Source organism: Tachysurus fulvidraco, chromosome 3 (genome assembly GCF_022655615.1).
Source record: "Tachysurus fulvidraco isolate hzauxx_2018 chromosome 3, HZAU_PFXX_2.0, whole genome shotgun sequence".
NCBI classification, from domain to species: Eukaryota; Metazoa; Chordata; class Actinopteri; order Siluriformes; family Bagridae; genus Tachysurus; species Tachysurus fulvidraco.
In genome coordinates, this window is record NC_062520.1 from 4,772,444 (window position 1) to 4,795,432 (window position 22,989).

At 49.2% G+C, this 22,989-nt stretch overlaps 43 non-coding genes across 43 annotated transcripts; all 43 read right to left on the bottom strand.

The window, feature by feature from the left end:
- Window positions 1–332: 332 nt before the first annotated feature.
- LOC125140942 lies at window positions 333–496 on the bottom strand. The gene has a single exon (XR_007140266.1). It is a non-coding gene; the product is annotated as a U1 spliceosomal RNA (small nuclear RNA).
- Window positions 497–862: 366 nt separating this feature from the next.
- Window positions 863–1,026, bottom strand: LOC113649882. The gene has a single exon (XR_003442257.1). It is a non-coding gene; the product is annotated as a U1 spliceosomal RNA (small nuclear RNA).
- Window positions 1,027–1,393: 367 nt separating this feature from the next.
- LOC125140943 lies at window positions 1,394–1,557 on the bottom strand. Its single transcript, XR_007140267.1, has one exon. It is a non-coding gene; the product is annotated as a U1 spliceosomal RNA (small nuclear RNA).
- Window positions 1,558–1,923: 366 nt separating this feature from the next.
- LOC125140944 lies at window positions 1,924–2,087 on the bottom strand. Its single transcript, XR_007140268.1, has one exon. It is a non-coding gene; the product is annotated as a U1 spliceosomal RNA (small nuclear RNA).
- Window positions 2,088–2,453: 366 nt separating this feature from the next.
- On the bottom strand, window positions 2,454–2,617 carry LOC125140945. The gene has a single exon (XR_007140269.1). It is a non-coding gene; the product is annotated as a U1 spliceosomal RNA (small nuclear RNA).
- Window positions 2,618–2,983: 366 nt separating this feature from the next.
- LOC125140946 lies at window positions 2,984–3,147 on the bottom strand. Its single transcript, XR_007140270.1, has one exon. It is a non-coding gene; the product is annotated as a U1 spliceosomal RNA (small nuclear RNA).
- Window positions 3,148–3,514: 367 nt separating this feature from the next.
- On the bottom strand, window positions 3,515–3,678 carry LOC125140947. The gene has a single exon (XR_007140271.1). It is a non-coding gene; the product is annotated as a U1 spliceosomal RNA (small nuclear RNA).
- A 367-nt stretch (window positions 3,679–4,045) lies between these two features.
- LOC125140948 lies at window positions 4,046–4,209 on the bottom strand. Its single transcript, XR_007140272.1, has one exon. It is a non-coding gene; the product is annotated as a U1 spliceosomal RNA (small nuclear RNA).
- Window positions 4,210–4,576: 367 nt separating this feature from the next.
- On the bottom strand, window positions 4,577–4,740 carry LOC125140935. The gene has a single exon (XR_007140258.1). It is a non-coding gene; the product is annotated as a U1 spliceosomal RNA (small nuclear RNA).
- Window positions 4,741–5,107: 367 nt separating this feature from the next.
- Window positions 5,108–5,271, bottom strand: LOC125140949. The gene has a single exon (XR_007140273.1). It is a non-coding gene; the product is annotated as a U1 spliceosomal RNA (small nuclear RNA).
- Window positions 5,272–5,637: 366 nt separating this feature from the next.
- Window positions 5,638–5,801, bottom strand: LOC125140950. The gene has a single exon (XR_007140274.1). It is a non-coding gene; the product is annotated as a U1 spliceosomal RNA (small nuclear RNA).
- Window positions 5,802–6,168: 367 nt separating this feature from the next.
- On the bottom strand, window positions 6,169–6,332 carry LOC125140951. The gene has a single exon (XR_007140275.1). It is a non-coding gene; the product is annotated as a U1 spliceosomal RNA (small nuclear RNA).
- A 367-nt stretch (window positions 6,333–6,699) lies between these two features.
- Window positions 6,700–6,863, bottom strand: LOC125140952. Its single transcript, XR_007140276.1, has one exon. It is a non-coding gene; the product is annotated as a U1 spliceosomal RNA (small nuclear RNA).
- Window positions 6,864–7,230: 367 nt separating this feature from the next.
- On the bottom strand, window positions 7,231–7,394 carry LOC125140953. Its single transcript, XR_007140277.1, has one exon. It is a non-coding gene; the product is annotated as a U1 spliceosomal RNA (small nuclear RNA).
- A 366-nt stretch (window positions 7,395–7,760) lies between these two features.
- Window positions 7,761–7,924, bottom strand: LOC125140954. The gene has a single exon (XR_007140278.1). It is a non-coding gene; the product is annotated as a U1 spliceosomal RNA (small nuclear RNA).
- A 367-nt stretch (window positions 7,925–8,291) lies between these two features.
- LOC125140955 lies at window positions 8,292–8,455 on the bottom strand. The gene has a single exon (XR_007140279.1). It is a non-coding gene; the product is annotated as a U1 spliceosomal RNA (small nuclear RNA).
- A 359-nt stretch (window positions 8,456–8,814) lies between these two features.
- LOC113649902 lies at window positions 8,815–8,978 on the bottom strand. The gene has a single exon (XR_003442276.2). It is a non-coding gene; the product is annotated as a U1 spliceosomal RNA (small nuclear RNA).
- Window positions 8,979–9,345: 367 nt separating this feature from the next.
- LOC113649903 lies at window positions 9,346–9,509 on the bottom strand. Its single transcript, XR_003442277.2, has one exon. It is a non-coding gene; the product is annotated as a U1 spliceosomal RNA (small nuclear RNA).
- A 367-nt stretch (window positions 9,510–9,876) lies between these two features.
- On the bottom strand, window positions 9,877–10,040 carry LOC125140956. Its single transcript, XR_007140280.1, has one exon. It is a non-coding gene; the product is annotated as a U1 spliceosomal RNA (small nuclear RNA).
- Window positions 10,041–10,406: 366 nt separating this feature from the next.
- On the bottom strand, window positions 10,407–10,570 carry LOC125140957. Its single transcript, XR_007140281.1, has one exon. It is a non-coding gene; the product is annotated as a U1 spliceosomal RNA (small nuclear RNA).
- Window positions 10,571–10,937: 367 nt separating this feature from the next.
- On the bottom strand, window positions 10,938–11,101 carry LOC125140958. Its single transcript, XR_007140282.1, has one exon. It is a non-coding gene; the product is annotated as a U1 spliceosomal RNA (small nuclear RNA).
- A 367-nt stretch (window positions 11,102–11,468) lies between these two features.
- Window positions 11,469–11,632, bottom strand: LOC125140959. The gene has a single exon (XR_007140283.1). It is a non-coding gene; the product is annotated as a U1 spliceosomal RNA (small nuclear RNA).
- Window positions 11,633–11,999: 367 nt separating this feature from the next.
- Window positions 12,000–12,163, bottom strand: LOC125140960. Its single transcript, XR_007140284.1, has one exon. It is a non-coding gene; the product is annotated as a U1 spliceosomal RNA (small nuclear RNA).
- Window positions 12,164–12,532: 369 nt separating this feature from the next.
- Window positions 12,533–12,696, bottom strand: LOC125140961. Its single transcript, XR_007140285.1, has one exon. It is a non-coding gene; the product is annotated as a U1 spliceosomal RNA (small nuclear RNA).
- A 366-nt stretch (window positions 12,697–13,062) lies between these two features.
- LOC113649874 lies at window positions 13,063–13,226 on the bottom strand. The gene has a single exon (XR_003442250.2). It is a non-coding gene; the product is annotated as a U1 spliceosomal RNA (small nuclear RNA).
- A 366-nt stretch (window positions 13,227–13,592) lies between these two features.
- LOC125140962 lies at window positions 13,593–13,756 on the bottom strand. The gene has a single exon (XR_007140286.1). It is a non-coding gene; the product is annotated as a U1 spliceosomal RNA (small nuclear RNA).
- Window positions 13,757–14,122: 366 nt separating this feature from the next.
- LOC113649875 lies at window positions 14,123–14,286 on the bottom strand. The gene has a single exon (XR_003442251.1). It is a non-coding gene; the product is annotated as a U1 spliceosomal RNA (small nuclear RNA).
- A 367-nt stretch (window positions 14,287–14,653) lies between these two features.
- LOC125140963 lies at window positions 14,654–14,817 on the bottom strand. The gene has a single exon (XR_007140287.1). It is a non-coding gene; the product is annotated as a U1 spliceosomal RNA (small nuclear RNA).
- Window positions 14,818–15,183: 366 nt separating this feature from the next.
- On the bottom strand, window positions 15,184–15,347 carry LOC125140964. Its single transcript, XR_007140288.1, has one exon. It is a non-coding gene; the product is annotated as a U1 spliceosomal RNA (small nuclear RNA).
- A 367-nt stretch (window positions 15,348–15,714) lies between these two features.
- LOC113649879 lies at window positions 15,715–15,878 on the bottom strand. The gene has a single exon (XR_003442254.1). It is a non-coding gene; the product is annotated as a U1 spliceosomal RNA (small nuclear RNA).
- Window positions 15,879–16,244: 366 nt separating this feature from the next.
- Window positions 16,245–16,408, bottom strand: LOC113649880. Its single transcript, XR_003442255.1, has one exon. It is a non-coding gene; the product is annotated as a U1 spliceosomal RNA (small nuclear RNA).
- A 366-nt stretch (window positions 16,409–16,774) lies between these two features.
- On the bottom strand, window positions 16,775–16,938 carry LOC125140932. Its single transcript, XR_007140255.1, has one exon. It is a non-coding gene; the product is annotated as a U1 spliceosomal RNA (small nuclear RNA).
- A 367-nt stretch (window positions 16,939–17,305) lies between these two features.
- On the bottom strand, window positions 17,306–17,469 carry LOC113649906. The gene has a single exon (XR_003442280.2). It is a non-coding gene; the product is annotated as a U1 spliceosomal RNA (small nuclear RNA).
- Window positions 17,470–17,835: 366 nt separating this feature from the next.
- LOC113649883 lies at window positions 17,836–17,999 on the bottom strand. Its single transcript, XR_003442258.1, has one exon. It is a non-coding gene; the product is annotated as a U1 spliceosomal RNA (small nuclear RNA).
- A 368-nt stretch (window positions 18,000–18,367) lies between these two features.
- On the bottom strand, window positions 18,368–18,531 carry LOC113649907. Its single transcript, XR_003442281.2, has one exon. It is a non-coding gene; the product is annotated as a U1 spliceosomal RNA (small nuclear RNA).
- Window positions 18,532–18,898: 367 nt separating this feature from the next.
- On the bottom strand, window positions 18,899–19,062 carry LOC113649908. Its single transcript, XR_003442282.2, has one exon. It is a non-coding gene; the product is annotated as a U1 spliceosomal RNA (small nuclear RNA).
- Window positions 19,063–19,428: 366 nt separating this feature from the next.
- Window positions 19,429–19,592, bottom strand: LOC113649884. The gene has a single exon (XR_003442259.1). It is a non-coding gene; the product is annotated as a U1 spliceosomal RNA (small nuclear RNA).
- A 366-nt stretch (window positions 19,593–19,958) lies between these two features.
- On the bottom strand, window positions 19,959–20,122 carry LOC113651322. The gene has a single exon (XR_003442644.1). It is a non-coding gene; the product is annotated as a U1 spliceosomal RNA (small nuclear RNA).
- Window positions 20,123–20,490: 368 nt separating this feature from the next.
- Window positions 20,491–20,654, bottom strand: LOC113651321. The gene has a single exon (XR_003442643.2). It is a non-coding gene; the product is annotated as a U1 spliceosomal RNA (small nuclear RNA).
- Window positions 20,655–21,021: 367 nt separating this feature from the next.
- Window positions 21,022–21,185, bottom strand: LOC113651320. The gene has a single exon (XR_003442642.1). It is a non-coding gene; the product is annotated as a U1 spliceosomal RNA (small nuclear RNA).
- Window positions 21,186–21,551: 366 nt separating this feature from the next.
- On the bottom strand, window positions 21,552–21,715 carry LOC113651324. The gene has a single exon (XR_003442645.2). It is a non-coding gene; the product is annotated as a U1 spliceosomal RNA (small nuclear RNA).
- A 367-nt stretch (window positions 21,716–22,082) lies between these two features.
- Window positions 22,083–22,246, bottom strand: LOC113651319. Its single transcript, XR_003442641.1, has one exon. It is a non-coding gene; the product is annotated as a U1 spliceosomal RNA (small nuclear RNA).
- Window positions 22,247–22,612: 366 nt separating this feature from the next.
- Window positions 22,613–22,776, bottom strand: LOC113651330. Its single transcript, XR_003442650.1, has one exon. It is a non-coding gene; the product is annotated as a U1 spliceosomal RNA (small nuclear RNA).
- Between the last annotated feature and the right edge of the window lie 213 nt (window positions 22,777–22,989).

Below are 22,989 nucleotides of genomic sequence, written 5' to 3' on the forward strand. Positions count from 1 at the left end.
GGCTGTAGGCAGCTGGCCGAGGGTAAGCACAAGCAAGGCCTCAAGGCGGGGCCTTGCATAATTTTTGGCCCATCCCCTTTAAGTCAGCACAACATACCAGAGGGGATATCAAGAGGGCTCCCTCTACTGCTCAAGCAGGATATGGACATGACTAGAACTTGCAGCCCCCTTTCACCTACAAGTGTTTCCTAAAAACAGCTCAGCTGGCAATGGCTGAGCCTCAAACTCGGTTTCAAGCTTGCTAGAAAAAAAAAGTAAAAAATTAAACATGGCAAACAAACCAGTTCAGAGCCTGTTGCTTTTTGTTCTAATTTTTTAACCAGTTTTAAAAACAGGGGAGAGCGCGAACGCAGTCCCCCACTATCAGAAATTATGCAGTCGAGATTCCCGCATTTGGGGAATTCGCAAAGGTCAGCACAGCCCGAGTGCAATGGCCGAGCCTCGCTTTGGGCAAACCACCTCCTTGATCATGGTATTGCCCCTGCCAGGTAAGTATGAAGGAGTCTGTCTGGCTGAGATGTGCCCTGCGAGGCTGTAGGCAGCTGGCCGAGGGTAAGCACAAGCAAGGCCTCAAGGCGGGGCCTTGCATAATTTTTGGCCCATCCACTTCCAAGTGAGGACAACATACCAGAGGGGATATCAAGAGGGCTCCCTCTACTGCTCAAGCAGGATATGGACATGACTAGAACTTGCAGCCCCCTTTCACCTACAAGTGTTTCCTAAAAACAGCTCAGCTGGCAATGGCTGAGCCTCAAACTCGGTTTCAAGCTTGCTAGAAAAAAAAGTAAAAAATTAAACATGGCAAACAAACCAGTTCAGAGCCTGTTGCTTTTTGTTCTAATTTTTTAACCAGTTTTAAAAACAGGGGAGAGCGCGAACGCAGTCCCCCACTATCAGAAATTATGCAGTCGAGATTCCCGCATTTGGGGAATTCGCAAAGGTCAGCACAGCCCGAGTGCAATGGCCGAGCCTCGCTTTGGGCAAACCACCTCCTTGATCATGGTATTGCCCCTGCCAGGTAAGTATGAAGGAGTCTGTCTGGCTGAGATGTGCCCTGCGAGGCTGTAGGCAGCTGGCCGAGGGTAAGCACAAGCAAGGCCTCAAGGCGGGGCCTTGCATAATTTTTGGCCCATCCCCTTTTAAGTGAGGACAACATACCAGAGGGGATTTCAAGAGGGCTCCCTCTACTGCTCAAGCAGGATATGGACATGACTAGAACTTGCAGCCCCCTTTCACCTACAAGTGTTTCCTAAAAACAGCTCAGCTGGCAATGGCTGAGCCTCAAACTCGGTTTCAAGCTTGCTAGAAAAAAAAAGTAAAAAATTAAACATGGCAAACAAACCAGTTCAGAGCCTGTTGCTTTTTGTTCTAATTTTTTAACCAGTTTTAAAAACAGGGGAGAGCGCGAACGCAGTCCCCCACTATCAGAAATTATGCAGTCGAGATTCCCGCATTTGGGGAATTCGCAAAGGTCAGCACAGCCCGAGTGCAATGGCCGAGCCTCGCTTTGGGCAAACCACCTCCTTGATCATGGTATTGCCCCTGCCAGGTAAGTATGAAGGAGTCTGTCTGGCTGAGATGTGCCCTGCGAGGCTGTAGGCAGCTGGCCGAGGGTAAGCACAAGCAAGGCCTCAAGGCGGGGCCTTGCATATTTTTTGGCCCATCCACTTCCAAGTCAGCACAACATACCAGAGGGGATATCAAGAGGGCTCCCTCTACTGCTCAAGCAGGATATGGACATGACTAGAACTTGCAGCCCCCTTTCATCTACAAGTGTTTCCTGAAAACAGCTCATTTGGCAATAGCTGAGCCTCAAACTCGGTTTCAAACTTGCTAGAAAAAAAAGTAAAAAATTAAACATGGCAAACAAACCAGTTCAGAGCCTGTTGCTTTTTGTTCTAATTTTTTAACCAGTTTTAAAAACAGGGGAGAGCGCGAACGCAGTCCCCCACTATCAGAAATTATGCAGTCGAGATTCCCGCATTTGGGGAATTCGCAAAGGTCAGCACAGCCCGAGTGCAATGGCCGAGCCTCGCTTTGGGCAAACCACCTCCTTGATCATGGTATTGCCCCTGCCAGGTAAGTATGAAGGAGTCTGTCTGGCTGAGATGTGCCCTGCGAGGCTGTAGGCAGCTGGCCGAGGGTAAGCACAAGCAAGGCCTCAAGGCGGGGCCTTGCATAATTTTTGGCCCATCCACTTTCAAGTGAGGACAACATACCAGAGGGGATTTCAAGAGGGCTCCCTCTACTGCTCAAGCAGGATATGGACATGACTAGAACTTGCAGCCCCCTTTCACCTACAAGTGTTTCCTAAAACAGCTCAGCTGGCAATGGCTGAGCCTCAAACTCGGTTTCAAGCTTGCTAGAAAAAAAAAGTAAAAAATTAAACATGGCAAACAAACCAGTTCAGAGCCTGTTGCTTTTTGTTCTAATTTTTTAACCAGTTTTAAAAACAGGGGAGAGCGCGAACGCAGTCCCCCACTATCAGAAATTATGCAGTCGAGATTCCCGCATTTGGGGAATTCGCAAAGGTCAGCACAGCCCGAGTGCAATGGCCGAGCCTCGCTTTGGGCAAACCACCTCCTTGATCATGGTATTGCCCCTGCCAGGTAAGTATGAAGGAGTCTGTCTGGCTGAGATGTGCCCTGCGAGGCTGTAGGCAGCTGGCCGAGGGTAAGCACAAGCAAGGCCTCAAGGCGGGGCCTTGCATAATTTTTGGCCCATCCACTTCCAAGTGAGGACAACATACCAGAGGGGATATCAAGAGGGCTCCCTCTACTGCTCAAGCAGGATATGGACATGACTAGAACTTGCAGCCCCCTTTCACCTACAAGTGTTTCCTGAAAACAGCTCAGCTGGCAATGGCTGAGCCTCAAACTCGGTTTCAAGCTTGCTAGAAGAAAAAGTAAAAAATTAAACATGGCAAACAAACCAGTTCAGAGCCTGTTGCTTTTTGTTCTAATTTTTTAACCAGTTTTAAAAACAGGGGAGAGCGCGAACGCAGTCCCCCACTATCAGAAATTATGCAGTCGAGATTCCCGCATTTGGGGAATTCGCAAAGGTCAGCACAGCCCGAGTGCAATGGCCGAGCCTCGCTTTGGGCAAACCACCTCCTTGATCATGGTATTGCCCCTGCCAGGTAAGTATGAAGGAGTCTGTCTGGCTGAGATGTGCCCTGCGAGGCTGTAGGCAGCTGGCCGAGGGTAAGCACAAGCAAGGCCTCAAGGCGGGGCCTTGCATAATTTTTGGCCCATCCCCTTTTAAGTCAGGCACAACATACCAGAGGGGATATCAAGAGGGCTCCCTCTACTGCTCAAGCAGGATATGGACATGACTAGAACTTGCAGCCCCCTTTCACCTACAAGTGTTTCCTAAAACAGCTCAGCTGGCAATGGCTGAGCCTCAAACTCGGTTTCAAGCTTGCTAGAAAAAAAAAGTAAAAAATTAAACATGGCAAACAAACCAGTTCAGAGCCTGTTGCTTTTTGTTCTAATTTTTTAACCAGTTTTAAAAACAGGGGAGAGCGCGAACGCAGTCCCCCACTATCAGAAATTATGCAGTCGAGATTCCCGCATTTGGGGAATTCGCAAAGGTCAGCACAGCCCGAGTGCAATGGCCGAGCCTCGCTTTGGGCAAACCACCTCCTTGATCATGGTATTGCCCCTGCCAGGTAAGTATGAAGGAGTCTGTCTGGCTGAGATGTGCCCTGCGAGGCTGTAGGCAGCTGGCCGAGGGTAAGCACAAGCAAGGCCTCAAGGCGGGGCCTTGCATAATTTTTGGCCCATCCACTTCCAAGTGAGGACAACATACCAGAGGGGATATCAAGAGGGCTCCCTCTACTGCTCAAGCAGGATATGGACATGACTAGAACTTGCAGCCCCCTTTCACCTACAAGTGTTTCCTAAAAACAGCTCAGCTGGCAATGGCTGAGCCTCAAACTCGGTTTCAAGCTTGCTAGAAAAAAAAAGTAAAAAATTAAACATGGCAAACAAACCAGTTCAGAGCCTGTTGCTTTTTGTTCTAATTTTTTAACCAGTTTTAAAAACAGGGGAGAGCGCGAACGCAGTCCCCCACTATCAGAAATTATGCAGTCGAGATTCCCGCATTTGGGGAATTCGCAAAGGTCAGCACAGCCCGAGTGCAATGGCCGAGCCTCGCTTTGGGCAAACCACCTCCTTGATCATGGTATTGCCCCTGCCAGGTAAGTATGAAGGAGTCTGTCTGGCTGAGATGTGCCCTGCGAGGCTGTAGGCAGCTGGCCGAGGGTAAGCACAAGCAAGGCCTCAAGGCGGGGCCTTGCATAATTTTTGGCCCATCCACTTCCAAGTGAGGACAACATACCAGAGGGGATTTCAAGAGGGCTCCCTCTACTGCTCAAGCAGGATATGGACATGACTAGAACTTGCAGCCCCCTTTCATCTACAAGTGTTTCCTGAAATCAGCTCATTTGGCAATGGCTGAGCCTCAATCTCGGTTTCAAGCTTGCTAGAAAAAAAAAGCAAAAAATTAAACATGGCAAACAAACCAGTTCAGAGCCTGTTGCTTTTTGTTCTAATTTTTTAACCAGTTTTAAAAACAGGGGAGAGCGCGAACGCAGTCCCCCACTATCAGAAATTATGCAGTCGAGATTCCCACATTTGGGGAATTCGCAAAGGTCAGCACAGCCCGAGTGCAATGGCCGAGCCTCGCTTTGGGCAAACCACCTCCTTGATCATGGTATTGCCCCTGCCAGGTAAGTATGAAGGAGTCTGTCTGGCTGAGATGTGCCCTGCGAGGCTGTAGGCAGCTGGCCGAGGGTAAGCACAAGCAAGGCCTCAAGGCGGGGCCTTGCATAATTTTTGGCCCATCCCCTTTTAAGTCAGCACAACATACCAGAGGGGATATCAAGAGGGCTCCCTCTACTGCTCAAGCAGGATATGGACATGACTAGAACTTGCAGCCCCCTTTCACCTACAAGTGTTTCCTAAAAACAGCTCAGCTGGCAATGGCTGAGCCTCAAACTCGGTTTCAAGCTTGCTAGAAAAAAAAAGTAAAAAATTAAACATGGCAAACAAACCAGTTCAGAGCCTGTTGCTTTTTGTTCTAATTTTTTAACCAGTTTTAAAAACAGGGGAGAGCGCGAACGCAGTCCCCCACTATCAGAAATTATGCAGTCGAGATTCCCGCATTTGGGGAATTCGCAAAGGTCAGCACAGCCCGAGTGCAATGGCCGAGCCTCGCTTTGGGCAAACCACCTCCTTGATCATGGTATTGCCCCTGCCAGGTAAGTATGAAGGAGTCTGTCTGGCTGAGATGTGCCCTGCGAGGCTGTAGGCAGCTGGCCGAGGGTAAGCACAAGCAAGGCCTCAAGGCGGGGCCTTGCATAATTTTTGGCCCATCCACTTCCAAGTGAGGACAACATACCAGAGGGGATATCAAGAGGGCTCCCTCTACTGCTCAAGCAGGATATGGACATGACTAGAACTTGCAGCCCCCTTTCACCTACAAGTGTTTCCTGAAAACAGCTCAGCTGGCAATGGCTGAGCCTCAAACTCGGTTTCAAGCTTGCTAGAAGAAAAAGTAAAAAATTAAACATGGCAAACAAACCAGTTCAGAGCCTGTTGCTTTTTGTTCTAATTTTTTAACCAGTTTTAAAAACAGGGGAGAGCGCGAACGCAGTCCCCCACTATCAGAAATTATGCAGTCGAGATTCCCGCATTTGGGGAATTCGCAAAGGTCAGCACAGCCCGAGTGCAATGGCCGAGCCTCGCTTTGGGCAAACCACCTCCTTGATCATGGTATTGCCCCTGCCAGGTAAGTATGAAGGAGTCTGTCTGGCTGAGATGTGCCCTGCGAGGCTGTAGGCAGCTGGCCGAGGGTAAGCACAAGCAAGGCCTCAAGGCGGGGCCTTGCATAATTTTTGGCCCATCCACTTCCAAGTGAGGACAACATACCAGAGGGGATTTCAAGAGGGCTCCCTCTACTGCTCAAGCAGGATATGGACATGACTAGAACTTGCAGCCCCCTTTCACCTACAAGTGTTTCCTGAAATCAGCTCATTTGGCAATGGCTGAGCCTCAAACTCGGTTTCAAGCTTGCTAGAAAAAAAAAGTAAAAAATTAAACATGGCAAACAAACCAGTTCAGAGCCTGTTGCTTTTTGTTCTAATTTTTTAACCAGTTTTAAAAACAGGGGAGAGCGCGAACGCAGTCCCCCACTATCAGAAATTATGCAGTCGAGATTCCCGCATTTGGGGAATTCGCAAAGGTCAGCACAGCCCGAGTGCAATGGCCGAGCCTCGCTTTGGGCAAACCACCTCCTTGATCATGGTATTGCCCCTGCCAGGTAAGTATGAAGGAGTCTGTCTGGCTGAGATGTGCCCTGCGAGGCTGTAGGCAGCTGGCCGAGGGTAAGCACAAGCAAGGCCTCAAGGCGGGGCCTTGCATAATTTTTGGCCCATCCCCTTTCCAAGTGAGGACAACATACCAGAGGGGATATCAAGAGGGCTCCCTCTACTGCTCAAGCAGGATATGGACATGACTAGAACTTGCAGCCCCCTTTCACCTACAAGTGTTTCCTAAAACAGCTCAGCTGGCAATGGCTGAGCCTCAAACTCGGTTTCAAGCTTGCTAGAAAAAAAAAGTAAAAAATTAAACATGGCAAACAAACCAGTTCAGAGCCTGTTGCTTTTTGTTCTAATTTTTTAACCAGTTTTAAAAACAGGGGAGAGCGCGAACGCAGTCCCCCACTATCAGAAATTATGCAGTCGAGATTCCCGCATTTGGGGAATTCGCAAAGGTCAGCACAGCCCGAGTGCAATGGCCGAGCCTCGCTTTGGGCAAACCACCTCCTTGATCATGGTATTGCCCCTGCCAGGTAAGTATGAAGGAGTCTGTCTGGCTGAGATGTGCCCTGCGAGGCTGTAGGCAGCTGGCCGAGGGTAAGCACAAGCAAGGCCTCAAGGCGGGGCCTTGCATAATTTTTGGCCCATCCACTTCCAAGTGAGGACAACATACCAGAGGGGATATCAAGAGGGCTCCCTCTACTGCTCAAGCAGGATATGGACATGACTAGAACTTGCAGCCCCCTTTCACCTACAAGTGTTTCCTAAAAACAGCTCAGCTGGCAATGGCTGAGCCTCAAACTCGGTTTCAAGCTTGCTAGAAAAAAAAAGTAAAAAATTAAACATGGCAAACAAACCAGTTCAGAGCCTGTTGCTTTTTGTTCTAATTTTTTAACCAGTTTTAAAAACAGGGGAGAGCGCGAACGCAGTCCCCCACTATCAGAAATTATGCAGTCGAGATTCCCGCATTTGGGGAATTCGCAAAGGTCAGCACAGCCCGAGTGCAATGGCCGAGCCTCGCTTTGGGCAAACCACCTCCTTGATCATGGTATTGCCCCTGCCAGGTAAGTATGAAGGAGTCTGTCTGGCTGAGATGTGCCCTGCGAGGCTGTAGGCAGCTGGCCGAGGGTAAGCACAAGCAAGGCCTCAAGGCGGGGCCTTGCATAATTTTTGGCCCATCCACTTCCAAGTGAGGACAACATACCAGAGGGGATTTCAAGAGGGCTCCCTCTACTGCTCAAGCAGGATATGGACATGACTAGAACTTGCAGCCCCCTTTCACTTAGAAGTGTTTCCTGAAAACAGCTCAGCTTGCAATGGCTGAGCCTCAAACTCGGTTTCAAGCTTGCTAGAAGAAAAAGTAAAAAATTAAACATGGCAAACAAACCAGTTCAGAGCCTGTTGCTTTTTGTTCTAATTTTTTAACCAGTTTTAAAAACAGGGGAGAGCGCGAACGCAGTCCCCCACTATCAGAAATTATGCAGTCGAGATTCCCGCATTTGGGGAATTCGCAAAGGTCAGCACAGCCCGAGTGCAATGGCCGAGCCTCGCTTTGGGCAAACCACCTCCTTGATCATGGTATTGCCCCTGCCAGGTAAGTATGAAGGAGTCTGTCTGGCTGAGATGTGCCCTGCGAGGCTGTAGGCAGCTGGCCGAGGGTAAGCACAAGCAAGGCCTCAAGGCGGGGCCTTGCATAATTTTTGGCCCATCCACTTCCAAGTGAGGACAACATACCAGAGGGGATATCAAGAGGGCTCCCTCTACTGCTCAAGCAGGATATGGACATGACTAGAACTTGCAGCCCCCTTTCACCTACAAGTGTTTCCTAAAAACAGCTCAGCTGGCAATGGCTGAGCCTCAAACTCGGTTTCAAGCTTGCTAGAAAAAAAAAGTAAAAAATTAAACATGGCAAACAAACCAGTTCAGAGCCTGTTGCTTTTTGTTCTAATTTTTTAACCAGTTTTAAAAACAGGGGAGAGCGCGAACGCAGTCCCCCACTATCAGAAATTATGCAGTCGAGATTCCCGCATTTGGGGAATTCGCAAAGGTCAGCACAGCCCGAGTGCAATGGCCGAGCCTCGCTTTGGGCAAACCACCTCCTTGATCATGGTATTGCCCCTGCCAGGTAAGTATGAAGGAGTCTGTCTGGCTGAGATGTGCCCTGCGAGGCTGTAGGCAGCTGGCCGAGGGTAAGCACAAGCAAGGCCTCAAGGCGGGGCCTTGCATAATTTTTGGCCCATCCACTTCCAAGTGAGGACAACATACCAGAGGGGATATCAAGAGGGCTCCCTCTACTGCTCAAGCAGGATATGGACATGACTAGAACTTGCAGCCCCCTTTCACCTACAAGTGTTTCCTGAAAACAGCTCAGCTTGCAATGGCTGAGCCTCAAACTCGGTTTCAAGCTTGCTAGAAGAAAAAATTAAACATGGCAAACAAACCAGTTCAGAGCCTGTTGCTTTTTGTTCAAATTTTTTAATCAGTTTTAAAAACAGGGGAGAGCACGAACGCAGTCCCCCACTATCAGAAATTATGCAGTCGAGATTCCCGCATTTGGGGAATTCGCAAAGGTCAGCACAGCCCGAGTGCAATGGCCGAGCCTCGCTTTGGGCAAACCACCTCCTTGATCATGGTATTGCCCCTGCCAGGTAAGTATGAAGGAGTCTGTCTGGCTGAGATGTGCCCTGCGAGGCTGTAGGCAGCTGGCCGAGGGTAAGCACAAGCAAGGCCTCAAGGCGGGGCCTTGCATAATTTTTGGCCCATCCACTTCCAAGTGAGGACAACATACCAGAGGGGATATCAAGAGGGCTCCCTCTACTGCTCAAGCAGGATATGGACATGACTAGAACTTGCAGCCCCCTTTCACCTACAAGTGTTTCCTAAAAACAGCTCAGCTGGCAATGGCTGAGCCTCAAACTCGGTTTCAAGCTTGCTAGAAAAAAAAAGTAAAAAATTAAACATGGCAAACAAACCAGTTCAGAGCCTGTTGCTTTTTGTTCTAATTTTTTAACCAGTTTTAAAAACAGGGGAGAGCGCGAACGCAGTCCCCCACTATCAGAAATTATGCAGTCGAGATTCCCGCATTTGGGGAATTCGCAAAGGTCAGCACAGCCCGAGTGCAATGGCCGAGCCTCGCTTTGGGCAAACCACCTCCTTGATCATGGTATTGCCCCTGCCAGGTAAGTATGAAGGAGTCTGTCTGGCTGAGATGTGCCCTGCGAGGCTGTAGGCAGCTGGCCGAGGGTAAGCACAAGCAAGGCCTCAAGGCGGGGCCTTGCATAATTTTTGGCCCATCCACTTCCAAGTGAGGACAACATACCAGAGGGGATATCAAGAGGGCTCCCTCTACTGCTCAAGCAGGATATGGACATGACTAGAACTTGCAGCCCCCTTTCACCTACAAGTGTTTCCTAAAAACAGCTCAGCTGGCAATGGCTGAGCCTCAAACTCGGTTTCAAGCTTGCTAGAAAAAAAAAGTAAAAAATTAAACATGGCAAACAAACCAGTTCAGAGCCTGTTGCTTTTTGTTCTAATTTTTTAACCAGTTTTAAAAACAGGGGAGAGCGCGAACGCAGTCCCCCACTATCAGAAATTATGCAGTCGAGATTCCCGCATTTGGGGAATTCGCAAAGGTCAGCACAGCCCGAGTGCAATGGCCGAGCCTCGCTTTGGGCAAACCACCTCCTTGATCATGGTATTGCCCCTGCCAGGTAAGTATGAAGGAGTCTGTCTGGCTGAGATGTGCCCTGCGAGGCTGTAGGCAGCTGGCCGAGGGTAAGCACAAGCAAGGCCTCAAGGCGGGGCCTTGCATAATTTTTGGCCCATCCACTTCCAAGTGAGGACAACATACCAGAGGGGATTTCAAGAGGGCTCCCTCTACTGCTCAAGCAGGATATGGACATGACTAGAACTTGCAGCCCCCTTTCATCTACAAGTGTTTCCTGAAAACAGCTCATTTGGCAATGGCTGAGCCTCAAACTCGGTTTCAAGCTTGCTAGAAGAAAAAGTAAAAAATTAAACATGGCAAACAAACCAGTTCAGAGCCTGTTGCTTTTTGTTCTAATTTTTTAACCAGTTTTAAAAACAGGGGAGAGCGCGAACGCAGTCCCCCACTATCAGAAATTATGCAGTCGAGATTCCCGCATTTGGGGAATTCGCAAAGGTCAGCACAGCCCGAGTGCAATGGCCGAGCCTCGCTTTGGGCAAACCACCTCCTTGATCATGGTATTGCCCCTGCCAGGTAAGTATGAAGGAGTCTGTCTGGCTGAGATGTGCCCTGCGAGGCTGTAGGCAGCTGGCCGAGGGTAAGCACAAGCAAGGCCTCAAGGCGGGGCCTTGCATAATTTTTGGCCCATCCACTTCCAAGTGAGGACAACATACCAGAGGGGATATCAAGAGGGCTCCCTCTACTGCTCAAGCAGGATATGGACATGACTAGAACTTGCAGCCCCCTTTCACCTACAAGTGTTTCCTAAAAACAGCTCAGCTGGCAATGGCTGAGCCTCAAACTCGGTTTCAAGCTTGCTAGAAAAAAAAAGTAAAAAATTAAACATGGCAAACAAACCAGTTCAGAGCCTGTTGCTTTTTGTTCTAATTTTTTAACCAGTTTTAAAAACAGGGGAGAGCGCGAACGCAGTCCCCCACTATCAGAAATTATGCAGTCGAGATTCCCGCATTTGGGGAATTCGCAAAGGTCAGCACAGCCCGAGTGCAATGGCCGAGCCTCGCTTTGGGCAAACCACCTCCTTGATCATGGTATTGCCCCTGCCAGGTAAGTATGAAGGAGTCTGTCTGGCTGAGATGTGCCCTGCGAGGCTGTAGGCAGCTGGCCGAGGGTAAGCACAAGCAAGGCCTCAAGGCGGGGCCTTGCATAATTTTTGGCCCATCCACTTCCAAGTGAGGACAACATACCAGAGGGGATATCAAGAGGGCTCCCTCTACTGCTCAAGCAGGATATGGACATGACTAGAACTTGCAGCCCCCTTTCACCTACAAGTGTTTCCTAAAAACAGCTCAGCTGGCAATGGCTGAGCCTCAAACTCGGTTTCAAGCTTGCTAGAAAAAAAAAGTAAAAAATTAAACATGGCAAACAAACCAGTTCAGAGCCTGTTGCTTTTTGTTCTAATTTTTTAACCAGTTTTAAAAACAGGGGAGAGCGCGAACGCAGTCCCCCACTATCAGAAATTATGCAGTCGAGATTCCCGCATTTGGGGAATTCGCAAAGGTCAGCACAGCCCGAGTGCAATGGCCGAGCCTCGCTTTGGGCAAACCACCTCCTTGATCATGGTATTGCCCCTGCCAGGTAAGTATGAAGGAGTCTGTCTGGCTGAGATGTGCCCTGCGAGGCTGTAGGCAGCTGGCCGAGGGTAAGCACAAGCAAGGCCTCAAGGCGGGGCCTTGCATAATTTTTGGCCCATCCACTTCCAAGTGAGGACAACATACCAGAGGGGATATCAAGAGGGCTCCCTCTACTGCTCAAGCAGGATATGGACATGACTAGAACTTGCAGCCCCCTTTCATCTCTAAGTGTTTCCTGAAATCAGCTCATTTGGCAATGGCTGAGCCTCAAGCTCGGTTTCAAGCTTGCTCGAACAAAAAAGTAAAAAATTAAACATGGCAAACAAACCAGTTCAGAGCCTGTTGCTTTTTGTTCTAATTTTTTAACCAGTTTTAAAAACAGGGGAGAGCGCGAACGCAGTCCCCCACTATCAGAAATTATGCAGTCGAGATTCCCGCATTTGGGGAATTCGCAAAGGTCAGCACAGCCCGAGTGCAATGGCCGAGCCTCGCTTTGGGCAAACCACCTCCTTGATCATGGTATTGCCCCTGCCAGGTAAGTATGAAGGAGTCTGTCTGGCTGAGATGTGCCCTGCGAGGCTGTAGGCAGCTGGCCGAGGGCTAAGCACAAGCAAGGCCTCAAGGCGGGGCCTTGCATAATTTTTGGCCCATCCCCTTTCAAGTCAGGCACAACATACCAGAGGGGATATCAAGAGGGCTCCCTCTACTGCTCAAGCAGGATATGGACATGACTAGAACTTGCAGCCCCCTTTCATCCTACAAGTGTTTCCTAAAATCAGCTCAGCTGGCAATGGCTGAGCCTCAAACTCGGTTTCAAGCTTGCTAGAAGAAAAAGTAAAAAATTAAACATGGCAAACAAACCAGTTCAGAGCCTGTTGCTTTTTGTTCTAATTTTTTAACCAGTTTTAAAAACAGGGGAGAGCGCGAACGCAGTCCCCCACTATCAGAAATTATGCAGTCGAGATTCCCGCATTTGGGGAATTCGCAAAGGTCAGCACAGCCCGAGTGCAATGGCCGAGCCTCGCTTTGGGCAAACCACCTCCTTGATCATGGTATTGCCCCTGCCAGGTAAGTATGAAGGAGTCTGTCTGGCTGAGATGTGCCCTGCGAGGCTGTAGGCAGCTGGCCGAGGGTAAGCACAAGCAAGGCCTCAAGGCGGGGCCTTGCATAATTTTTGGCCCATCCACTTCCAAGTGAGGACAACATACCAGAGGGGATATCAAGAGGGCTCCCTCTACTGCTCAAGCAGGATATGGACATGACTAGAACTTGCAGCCCCCTTTCACCTACAAGTGTTTCCTGAAAACAGCTCAGCTGGCAATGGCTGAGCCTCAAACTCGGTTTCAAGCTTGCTAGAAGAAAAAGTAAAAAATTAAACATGGCAAACAAACCAGTTCAGAGCCTGTTGCTTTTTGTTCTAATTTTTTAACCAGTTTTAAAAACAGGGGAGAGCGCGAACGCAGTCCCCCACTATCAGAAATTATGCAGTCGAGATTCCCACATTTGGGGAATTCGCAAAGGTCAGCACAGCCCGAGTGCAATGGCCGAGCCTCGCTTTGGGCAAACCACCTCCTTGATCACGGTATTGCTCCTGCCAGGTAAGTATGAAGGAGTCTGTCTGGCTGAGATGTGCCCTGCGAGGCTTTAGGCAGCTGGCCGAGGGTAAGCACAAGCAAGGCCTCAAGGCGGGGCCTTGCATAATTTTTGGCCCATCCACTTCCAAGTGAGGACAACATACCAGAGGGGATATCAAGAGGGCTCCCTCTACTGCTTAAGCAGGATATGGACATGACTAGAACTTGCAGCCCCCTTTCATCTACAAGTGTTTCCTGAAATCAGCTCATTTGGCAATGGCTGAGCCTCAATCTCGGTTTCAAGCTTGCTAGAAGAAAAAGTAAAAAATTAAACATGGCAAACAAACCAGTTCAGAGCCTGTTGCTTTTTGTTCTAATTTTTTAACCAGTTTTAAAAACAGGGGAGAGCGCGAACGCAGTCCCCCACTATCAGAAATTATGCAGTCGAGATTCCCGCATTTGGGGAATTCGCAAAGGTCAGCACAGCCCGAGTGCAATGGCCGAGCCTCGCTTTGGGCAAACCACCTCCTTGATCATGGTATTGCCCCTGCCAGGTAAGTATGAAGGAGTCTGTCTGGCTGAGATGTGCCCTGCGAGGCTGTAGGCAGCTGGCCGAGGGTAAGCACAAGCAAGGCCTCAAGGCGGGGCCTTGCATAATTTTTGGCCCATCCCCTTTTAAGTCAGCACAACATACCAGAGGGGATATCAAGAGGGCTCCCTCTACTGCTCAAGCAGGATATGGACATGACTAGAACTTGCAGCCCCCTTTCACCTACAAGTGTTTCCTAAAAACAGCTCAGCTGGCAATGGCTGAGCCTCAAACTCGGTTTCAAGCTTGCTAGAAGAAAAAGTAAAAAATTAAACATGGCAAACAAACCAGTTCAGAGCCTGTTGCTTTTTGTTCTAATTTTTTAACCAGTTTTAAAAACAGGGGAGAGCGCGAACGCAGTCCCCCACTATCAGAAATTATGCAGTCGAGATTCCCGCATTTGGGGAATTCGCAAAGGTCAGCACAGCCCGAGTGCAATGGCCGAGCCTCGCTTTGGGCAAACCACCTCCTTGATCATGGTATTGCCCCTGCCAGGTAAGTATGAAGGAGTCTGTCTGGCTGAGATGTGCCCTGCGAGGCTGTAGGCAGCTGGCCGAGGCTAATCACAAGCAAGGCCTCAAGGCGGGGCCTTGCATAATTTTTGGCCCATCCCCTTTTAAGTCAGCACAACATACCAGAGGGGATATCAAGAGGGCTCCCTCTACTGCTCAAGCAGGATAAGGACATGACTAGAACTTGCAGCCCCCTTTCATCTACAAGTGTTTCCTAAAAACAGCTCAGCTGGCAATGGTTGAGCCTCAAACTCGGTTTCAAGCTTGCTAGAAAAAAAAAGTAAGAAATTAAACATGGCAAACAAACCAGTTCAGAGCCTGTTGCTTTTTGTTCTAATTTTTTAACCAGTTTTAAAAACAGGGGAGAGCGCGAACGCAGTCCCCCACTATCAGAAATTATGCAGTCGAGATTCCCGCATTTGGGGAATTCGCAAAGGTCAGCACAGCCCGAGTGCAATGGCCGAGCCTCGCTTTGGGCAAACCACCTCCTTGATCATGGTATTGCCCCTGCCAGGTAAGTATGAAGGAGTCTGTCTGGCTGAGATGTGCCCTGCGAGGCTGTAGGCAGCTGGCCGAGGGTAAGCACAAGCAAGGCCTCAAGGCGGGGCCTTGCATAATTTTTGGCCCATCCACTTCCAAGTGAGGACAACATACCAGAGGGGATATCAAGAGGGCTCCCTCTACTGCTCAAGCAGGATATGGACATGACTAGAACTTGCAGCCCCCTTTCACCTACAAGTGTTTCCTGAAATCAGCTCATTTGGCAATGGCTGAGCCTCAAACTCGGTTTCAAGCTTGCTAGAAGAAAAAGTAAAAAATTAAACATGGCAAATAAACCAGTTCAGAGCCTGTTGCTTTTTGTTCTAATTTTTTAACCAGTTTTAAAAACAGGGGAGAGCGCGAACGCAGTCCCCCACTATCAGAAATTATGCAGTCGAGATTCCCGCATTTGGGGAATTCGCAAAGGTCAGCACAGCCCGAGTGCAATGGCCGAGCCTCGCTTTGGGCAAACCACCTCCTTGATCATGGTATTGCCCCTGCCAGGTAAGTATGAAGGAGTCTGTCTGGCTGAGATGTGCCCTGCGAGGCTGTAGGCAGCTGGCCGAGGCTAATCACAAGCAAGGCCTCAAGGCGGGGCCTTGCATAATTTTTGGCCCATCCCCTTTTAAGTCAGCACAACATACCAGAGGGGATATCAAGAGGGCTCCCTCTACTGCTCAAGCAGGATATGGACATGACTAGAACTTGCAGCCCCCTTTCACCTACAAGTGTTTCCTGAAAACAGCTCAGCTGGCAATGGCTGAGCCTCAAACTCGGTTTCAAGCTTGCTAGAAAAAAAAAGTAAAAAATTAAACATGGCAAACAAACCAGTTCAGAGCCTGTTGCTTTTTGTTCTAATTTTTTAACCAGTTTTAAAAACAGGGGAGAGCGCGAACGCAGTCCCCCACTATCAGAAATTATGCAGTCGAGATTCCCGCATTTGGGGAATTCGCAAAGGTCAGCACAGCCCGAGTGCAATGGCCGAGCCTCGCTTTGGGCAAACCACCTCCTTGATCATGGTATTGCCCCTGCCAGGTAAGTATGAAGGAGTCTGTCTGGCTGAGATGTGCCCTGCGAGGCTGTAGGCAGCTGGCCGAGGCTAATCACAAGCAAGGCCTCAAGGCGGGGCCTTGCATAATTTTTGGCCCATCCACTTCCAAGTGAGGACAACATACCAGAGGGGATATCAAGAGGGCTCCCTCTACTGCTCAAGCAGGATATGGACATGACTAGAACTTGCAGCCCCCTTTCACCTACAAGTGTTTCCTGAAATCAGCTCATTTGGCAATGGCTGAGCCTCAATCTCGGTTTCAAGCTTGCTAGAAGAAAAAGTAAAAAATTAAACATGGCAAATAAACCAGTTCAGAGCTTGTTGCTTTTTGTTCTAATTTTTTAACCAGTTTTAAAAACAGGGGAGAGCGCGAACGCAGTCCCCCACTATCAGAAATTATGCAGTCGAGATTCCCGCATTTGGGGAATTCGCAAAGGTCAGCACAGCCCGAGTGCAATGGCCGAGCCTCGCTTTGGGCAAACCACCTCCTTGATCATGGTATTGCCCCTGCCAGGTAAGTATGAAGGAGTCTGTCTGGCTGAGATGTGCCCTGCGAGGCTGTAGGCAGCTGGCCGAGGCTAATCACAAGCAAGGCCTCAAGGCGGGGCCTTGCATAATTTTTGGCCCATCCCCTTTTAAGTCAGCACAACATACCAGAGGGGATATCAAGAGGGCTCCCTCTACTGCTCAAGCAGGATATGGACATGACTAGAACTTGCAGCCCCCTTTCATCTACAAGTGTTTCCTGAAATCAGCTCATTTGGCAATGGCTGAGCCTCAAACTCGGTTTCAAGCTTGCTAGAAGAAAAAGTAAAAAATTAAACATGGCAAATAAACCAGTACAGAGCCTGTTGCTTTTTGTTCTAATTTTTTAACCAGTTTTAAAAACAGGGGAGAGCGCGAACGCAGTCCCCCACTATCAGAAATTATGCAGTCGAGATTCCCGCATTTGGGGAATTCGCAAAGGTCAGCACAGCCCGAGTGCAATGGCCGAGCCTCGCTTTGGGCAAACCACCTCCTTGATCATGGTATTGCCCCTGCCAGGTAAGTATGAAGGAGTCTGTCTGGCTGAGATGTGCCCTGCGAGGCTGTAGGCAGCTGGCCGAGGCTAATCACAAGCAAGGCCTCAAGGCGGGGCCTTGCATAATTTTTGGCCCATCCCCTTTTAAGTGAGGACAACATACCAGAGGGGATTTCAAGAGGGCTCCCTCTACTGCTCAAGCAGGATATGGACATGACTAGAACTTGCAGCGCCCTTTATCCTACTAGTGTTTCCTAAAAACAGCTCAGCTGGCAATGGCTGAGCCTCAAACTCGGTTTCAAGCTTGCTAGAAAAAAAAAGTAAAAAATTAAACATGGCAAACAAACCAGTTCAGAGCCTGTTGCTTTTTGTTCTAATTTTTTAACCAGTTTTAAAAACAGGGGAGAGCGCGAACGCAGTCCCCCACTATCAGAAATTATGCAGTCGAGATTCCCGCATTTGGGGAATTCGCAAAGGTCAGCACAGCCCGAGTGCAATGGCCGAGCCTCGCTTTGGGCAAACCACCTCCTTGATCATGGTATTGCCCCTGCCAGGTAAGTATGAAGGAGTCTGTCTGGCTGAGATGTGCCCTGCGAGGCTGTAGGCAGCTGGCCGAGGGTAAGCACAAGCAAGGCCTCAAGGCGGGGCCTTGCATAATTTTTGGCCCATCCACTTTCAAGTGAGGACAACATACCAGAGGGGATTTCAAGAGGGCTCCCTCTACTGCTCAAGCAGGATATGGACATGACTAGAACTTGCAGCCCCCTTTCATCTACAAGTGTTTCCTGAAATCAGCTCATTTGGCAATGGCTGAGCCTCAATCTCGGTTTCAAGCTTGCTAGAAGAAAAAGTAAAAAATTAAACATGGCAAACAAACCAGTTCAGAGCCTGTTGCTTTTTGTTCTAATTTTTTAACCAGTTTTAAAAACAGGGGAGAGCGCGAACGCAGTCCCCCACTATCAGAAATTATGCAGTCGAGATTCCCGCATTTGGGGAATTCGCAAAGGTCAGCACAGCCCGAGTGCAATGGCCGAGCCTCGCTTTGGGCAAACCACCTCCTTGATCATGGTATTGCCCCTGCCAGGTAAGTATGAAGGAGTCTGTCTGGCTGAGATGTGCCCTGCGAGGCTGTAGGCAGCTGGCCGAGGGTAAGCACAAGCAAGGCCTCAAGGCGGGGCCTTGCATATTTTTTGGCCCATCCACTTCCAAGTGAGGACAACATACCAGAGGGGATTTCAAGAGGGCTCCCTCTACTGCTCAAGCAGGATATGGACATGACTAGAACTTGCAGCCCCCTTTCATCTACAAGTGTTTCCTGAAAACAGCTCAGCTGGCAATGGCTGAGCCTCAAACTCGGTTTCAAACTTGCTAGAAAAAAAAAAGTAAAAAATTAAACATGGCAAACAAACCAGTTCAGAGCCTGTTGCTTTTTGTTCTAATTTTTTAACCAGTTTTAAAAACAGGGGAGAGCGCGAACGCAGTCCCCCACTATCAGAAATTATGCAGTCGAGATTCCCGCATTTGGGGAATTCGCAAAGGTCAGCACAGCCCGAGTGCAATGGCCGAGCCTCGCTTTGGGCAAACCACCTCCTTGATCATGGTATTGCCCCTGCCAGGTAAGTATGAAGGAGTCTGTCTGGCTGAGATGTGCCCTGCGAGGCTGTAGGCAGCTGGCCGAGGGTAAGCACAAGCAAGGCCTCAAGGCGGGGCCTTGCATAATTTTTGGCCCATCCACTTCCAAGTGAGGACAACATACCAGAGGGGATTTCAAGAGGGCTCCCTCTACTGCTCAAGCAGGATATGGACATGACTAGAACTTGCAGCCCCCTTTCACCTACAAGTGTTTCCTGAAATCAGCTCATTTGGCAATGGCTGAGCCTCAAACTCGGTTTCAAGCTTGCTAGAAAAAAAAAGTAAAAAATTAAACATGGCAAACAAACCAGTTCAGAGCCTGTTGCTTTTTGTTCTAATTTTTTAACCAGTTTTAAAAACAGGGGAGAGCGCGAACGCAGTCCCCCACTATCAGAAATTATGCAGTCGAGATTCCCGCATTTGGGGAATTCGCAAAGGTCAGCACAGCCCGAGTGCAATGGCCGAGCCTCGCTTTGGGCAAACCACCTCCTTGATCATGGTATTGCCCCTGCCAGGTAAGTATGAAGGAGTCTGTCTGGCTGAGATGTGCCCTGCGAGGCTGTAGGCAGCTGGCCGAGGGTAAGCACAAGCAAGGCCTCAAGGCGGGGCCTTGCATATTTTTTGGCCCATCCACTTCCAAGTGAGGACAACATACCAGAGGGGATTTCAAGAGGGCTCCCTCTACTGCTCAAGCAGGATATGGACATGACTAGAACTTGCAGCCCCCTTTCATCTACAAGTGTTTCCTGAAATCAGCTCATTTGGCAATGGCTGAGCCTCAAACTCGGTTTCAAGCTTGCTAGAAGAAAAAGTAAAAAATTAAACATGGCAAATAAACCAGTACAGAGCCTGTTGCTTTTTGTTCTAATTTTTTAACCAGTTTTAAAAACAGGGGAGAGCGCGAACGCAGTCCCCCACTATCAGAAATTATGCAGTCGAGATTCCCGCATTTGGGGAATTCGCAAAGGTCAGCACAGCCCGAGTGCAATGGCCGAGCCTCGCTTTGGGCAAACCACCTCCTTGATCATGGTATTGCCCCTGCCAGGTAAGTATGAAGGAGTCTGTCTGGCTGAGATGTGCCCTGCGAGGCTGTAGGCAGCTGGCCGAGGGTAAGCACAAGCAAGGCCTCAAGGCGGGGCCTTGCATAATTTTTGGCCCATCCCCTTTTAAGTCAGCACAACATACCAGAGGGGATATCAAGAGGGCTCCCTCTACTGCTCAAGCAGGATATGGACATGACTAGAACTTGCAGCCCCCTTTCACCTACAAGTGTTTCCTAAAAACAGCTCAGCTGGCAATGGCTGAGCCTCAAACTCGGTTTCAAGCTTGCTAGAAAAAAAAGTAAAAAATTAAACATGGCAAACAAACCAGTTCAGAGCCTGTTGCTTTTTGTTCTAATTTTTTAACCAGTTTTAAAAACAGGGGAGAGCGCGAACGCAGTCCCCCACTATCAGAAATTATGCAGTCGAGATTCCCGCATTTGGGGAATTCGCAAAGGTCAGCACAGCCCGAGTGCAATGGCCGAGCCTCGCTTTGGGCAAACCACCTCCTTGATCATGGTATTGCCCCTGCCAGGTAAGTATGAAGGAGTCTGTCTGGCTGAGATGTGCCCTGCGAGGCTGTAGGCAGCTGGCCGAGGCTAATCACAAGCAAGGCCTCAAGGCGGGGCCTTGCATAATTTTTGGCCCATCCCCTTTTAAGTCAGCACAACATACCAGAGGGGATATCAAGAGGGCTCCCTCTACTGCTCAAGCAGGATATGGACATGACTAGAACTTGCAGCCCCCTTTCATCTACAAGTGTTTCCTGAAAACAGCTCAGCTGGCAATGGCTGAGCCTCAAACTCGGTTTCAAACTTGCTAGAAAAAAAAAAGTAAAAAATTAAACATTGCAAACAAACCAGTTCAGAGCCTGTTGCTTTTTGTTCTAATTTTTTAACCAGTTTTAAAAACAGGGGAGAGCGCGAACGCAGTCCCCCACTATCAGAAATTATGCAGTCGAGATTCCCGCATTTGGGGAATTCGCAAAGGTCAACACAGCCCGAGTGCAATGGCCGAGCCTCGCTTTGGGCAAACCACCTCCTTGATCATGGTATTGCCCCTGCCAGGTAAGTATGAAGGAGTCTGTCTGGCTGAGATGTGCCCTGCGAGGCTGTAGGCAGCTGGCCGAGGCTAATCACAAGCAAGGCCTCAAGGCGGGGCCTTGCATAATTTTTGGCCCATCCCCTTTTAAGTCAGCACAACATACCAGAGGGGATATCAAGAGGGCTCCCTCTACTGCTCAAGCAGGATATGGACATGACTAGAACTTGCAGCCCCCTTTCACCTACAAGTGTTTCCTAAAAACAGCTCAGCTGGCAATGGCTGAGCCTCAAACTCGGTTTCAAGCTTGCTAGAAAAAAAAAGTAAAAAATTAAACATGGCAAACAAACCAGTTCAGAGCCTGTTGCTTTTTGTTCTAATTTTTTAACCAGTTTTAAAAACAGGGGAGAGCGCGAACGCAGTCCCCCACTATCAGAAATTATGCAGTCGAGATTCCCGCATTTGGGGAATTCGCAAAGGTCAGCACAGCCCGAGTGCAATGGCCGAGCCTCGCTTTGGGCAAACCACCTCCTTGATCATGGTATTGCCCCTGCCAGGTAAGTATGAAGGAGTCTGTCTGGCTGAGATGTGCCCTGCGAGGCTGTAGGCAGCTGGCCGAGGGTAAGCACAAGCAAGGCCTCAAGGCGGGGCCTTGCATAATTTTTGGCCCATCCACTTCCAAGTGAGGACAACATACCAGAGGGGATTTCAAGAGGACTCCCTCTACTGCTCAAGCAGGATATGGACATGACTAGAACTTGCAGCCCCCTTTCATCTACAAGTGTATCCTGAAATCAGCTCATTTGGCAATGGCTGAGCCTCAATCTCGGTTTCAAGCTTGCTAGAAGAAAAAGTAAAAAATTAAACATTGCAAACAAACCAGTTCAGAGCTTGTTGCTTTTTGTTCTAATTTTTTAACCAGTTTTAAAAACAGGGGAGAGCGCGAACGCAGTCCCCCACTATCAGAAATTATGCAGTCGAGATTCCCGCATTTGGGGAATTCGCAAAGGTCAGCACAGCCCGAGTGCAATGGCCGAGCCTCGCTTTGGGCAAACCACCTCCTTGATCATGGTATTGCCCCTGCCAGGTAAGTATGAAGGAGTCTGTCTGGCTGAGATGTGCCCTGCGAGGCTGTAGGCAGCTGGCCGAGGGTAAGCACAAGCAAGGCCTCAAGGCGGGGCCTTGCATAATTTTTGGCCCATCCACTTCCAAGTGAGGACAACATACCAGAGGGGATTTCAAGAGGGCTCCCTCTACTGCTCAAGCAGGATATGGACATGACTAGAACTTGCAGCCCCCTTTCATCTACAAGTGTTTCCTGAAAACAGCTCAGCTGGCAATGGCTGAGCCTCAAACTCGGTTTCAAACTTGCTAGAAAAAAAAAGTAAAAAATTAAACATGGCAAACAAACCAGTTCAGAGCCTGTTGCTTTTTGTTCTAATTTTTTAACCAGTTTTAAAAACAGGGGAGAGCGCGAACGCAGTCCCCCACTATCAGAAATTATGCAGTCGAGATTCCCGCATTTGGGGAATTCGCAAAGGTCAGCACAGCCCGAGTGCAATGGCCGAGCCTCGCTTTGGGCAAACCACCTCCTTGATCATGGTATTGCCCCTGCCAGGTAAGTATGAAGGAGTCTGTCTGGCTGAGATGTGCCCTGCGAGGCTGTAGGCAGCTGGCCGAGGGTAAGCACAAGCAAGGCCTCAAGGCGGGGCCTTGCATAATTTTTGGCCCATCCACTTCCAAGTGAGGACAACATACCAGAGGGGATTTCAAGAGGGCTCCCTCTACTGCTCAAGCAGGATATGGACATGACTAGAACTTGCAGCCCCCTTTCATCTACAAGTGTATCCTGAAATCAGCTCATTTGGCAATGGCTGAGCCTCAATCTCGGTTTCAAGCTTGCTAGAAGAAAAAGTAAAAAATTAAACATTGCAAACAAACCAGTTCAGAGCTTGTTGCTTTTTGTTCTAATTTTTTAACCAGTTTTAAAAACAGGGGAGAGCGCGAACGCAGTCCCCCACTATCAGAAATTATGCAGTCGAGATTCCCGCATTTGGGGAATTCGCAAAGGTCAGCACAGCCCGAGTGCAATGGCCGAGCCTCGCTTTGGGCAAACCACCTCCTTGATCATGGTATTGCCCCTGCCAGGTAAGTATGAAGGAGTCTGTCTGGCTGAGATGTGCCCTGCGAGGCTGTAGGCAGCTGGCCGAGGGTAAGCACAAGCAAGGCCTCAAGGCGGGGCCTTGCATAATTTTTGGCCCATCCCCTTTTAAGTCAGCACAACATACCAGAGGGGATATCAAGAGGGCTCCCTCTACTGCTCAAGCAGGATATGGACATGACTAGAACTTGCAGCCCCCTTTCACCTA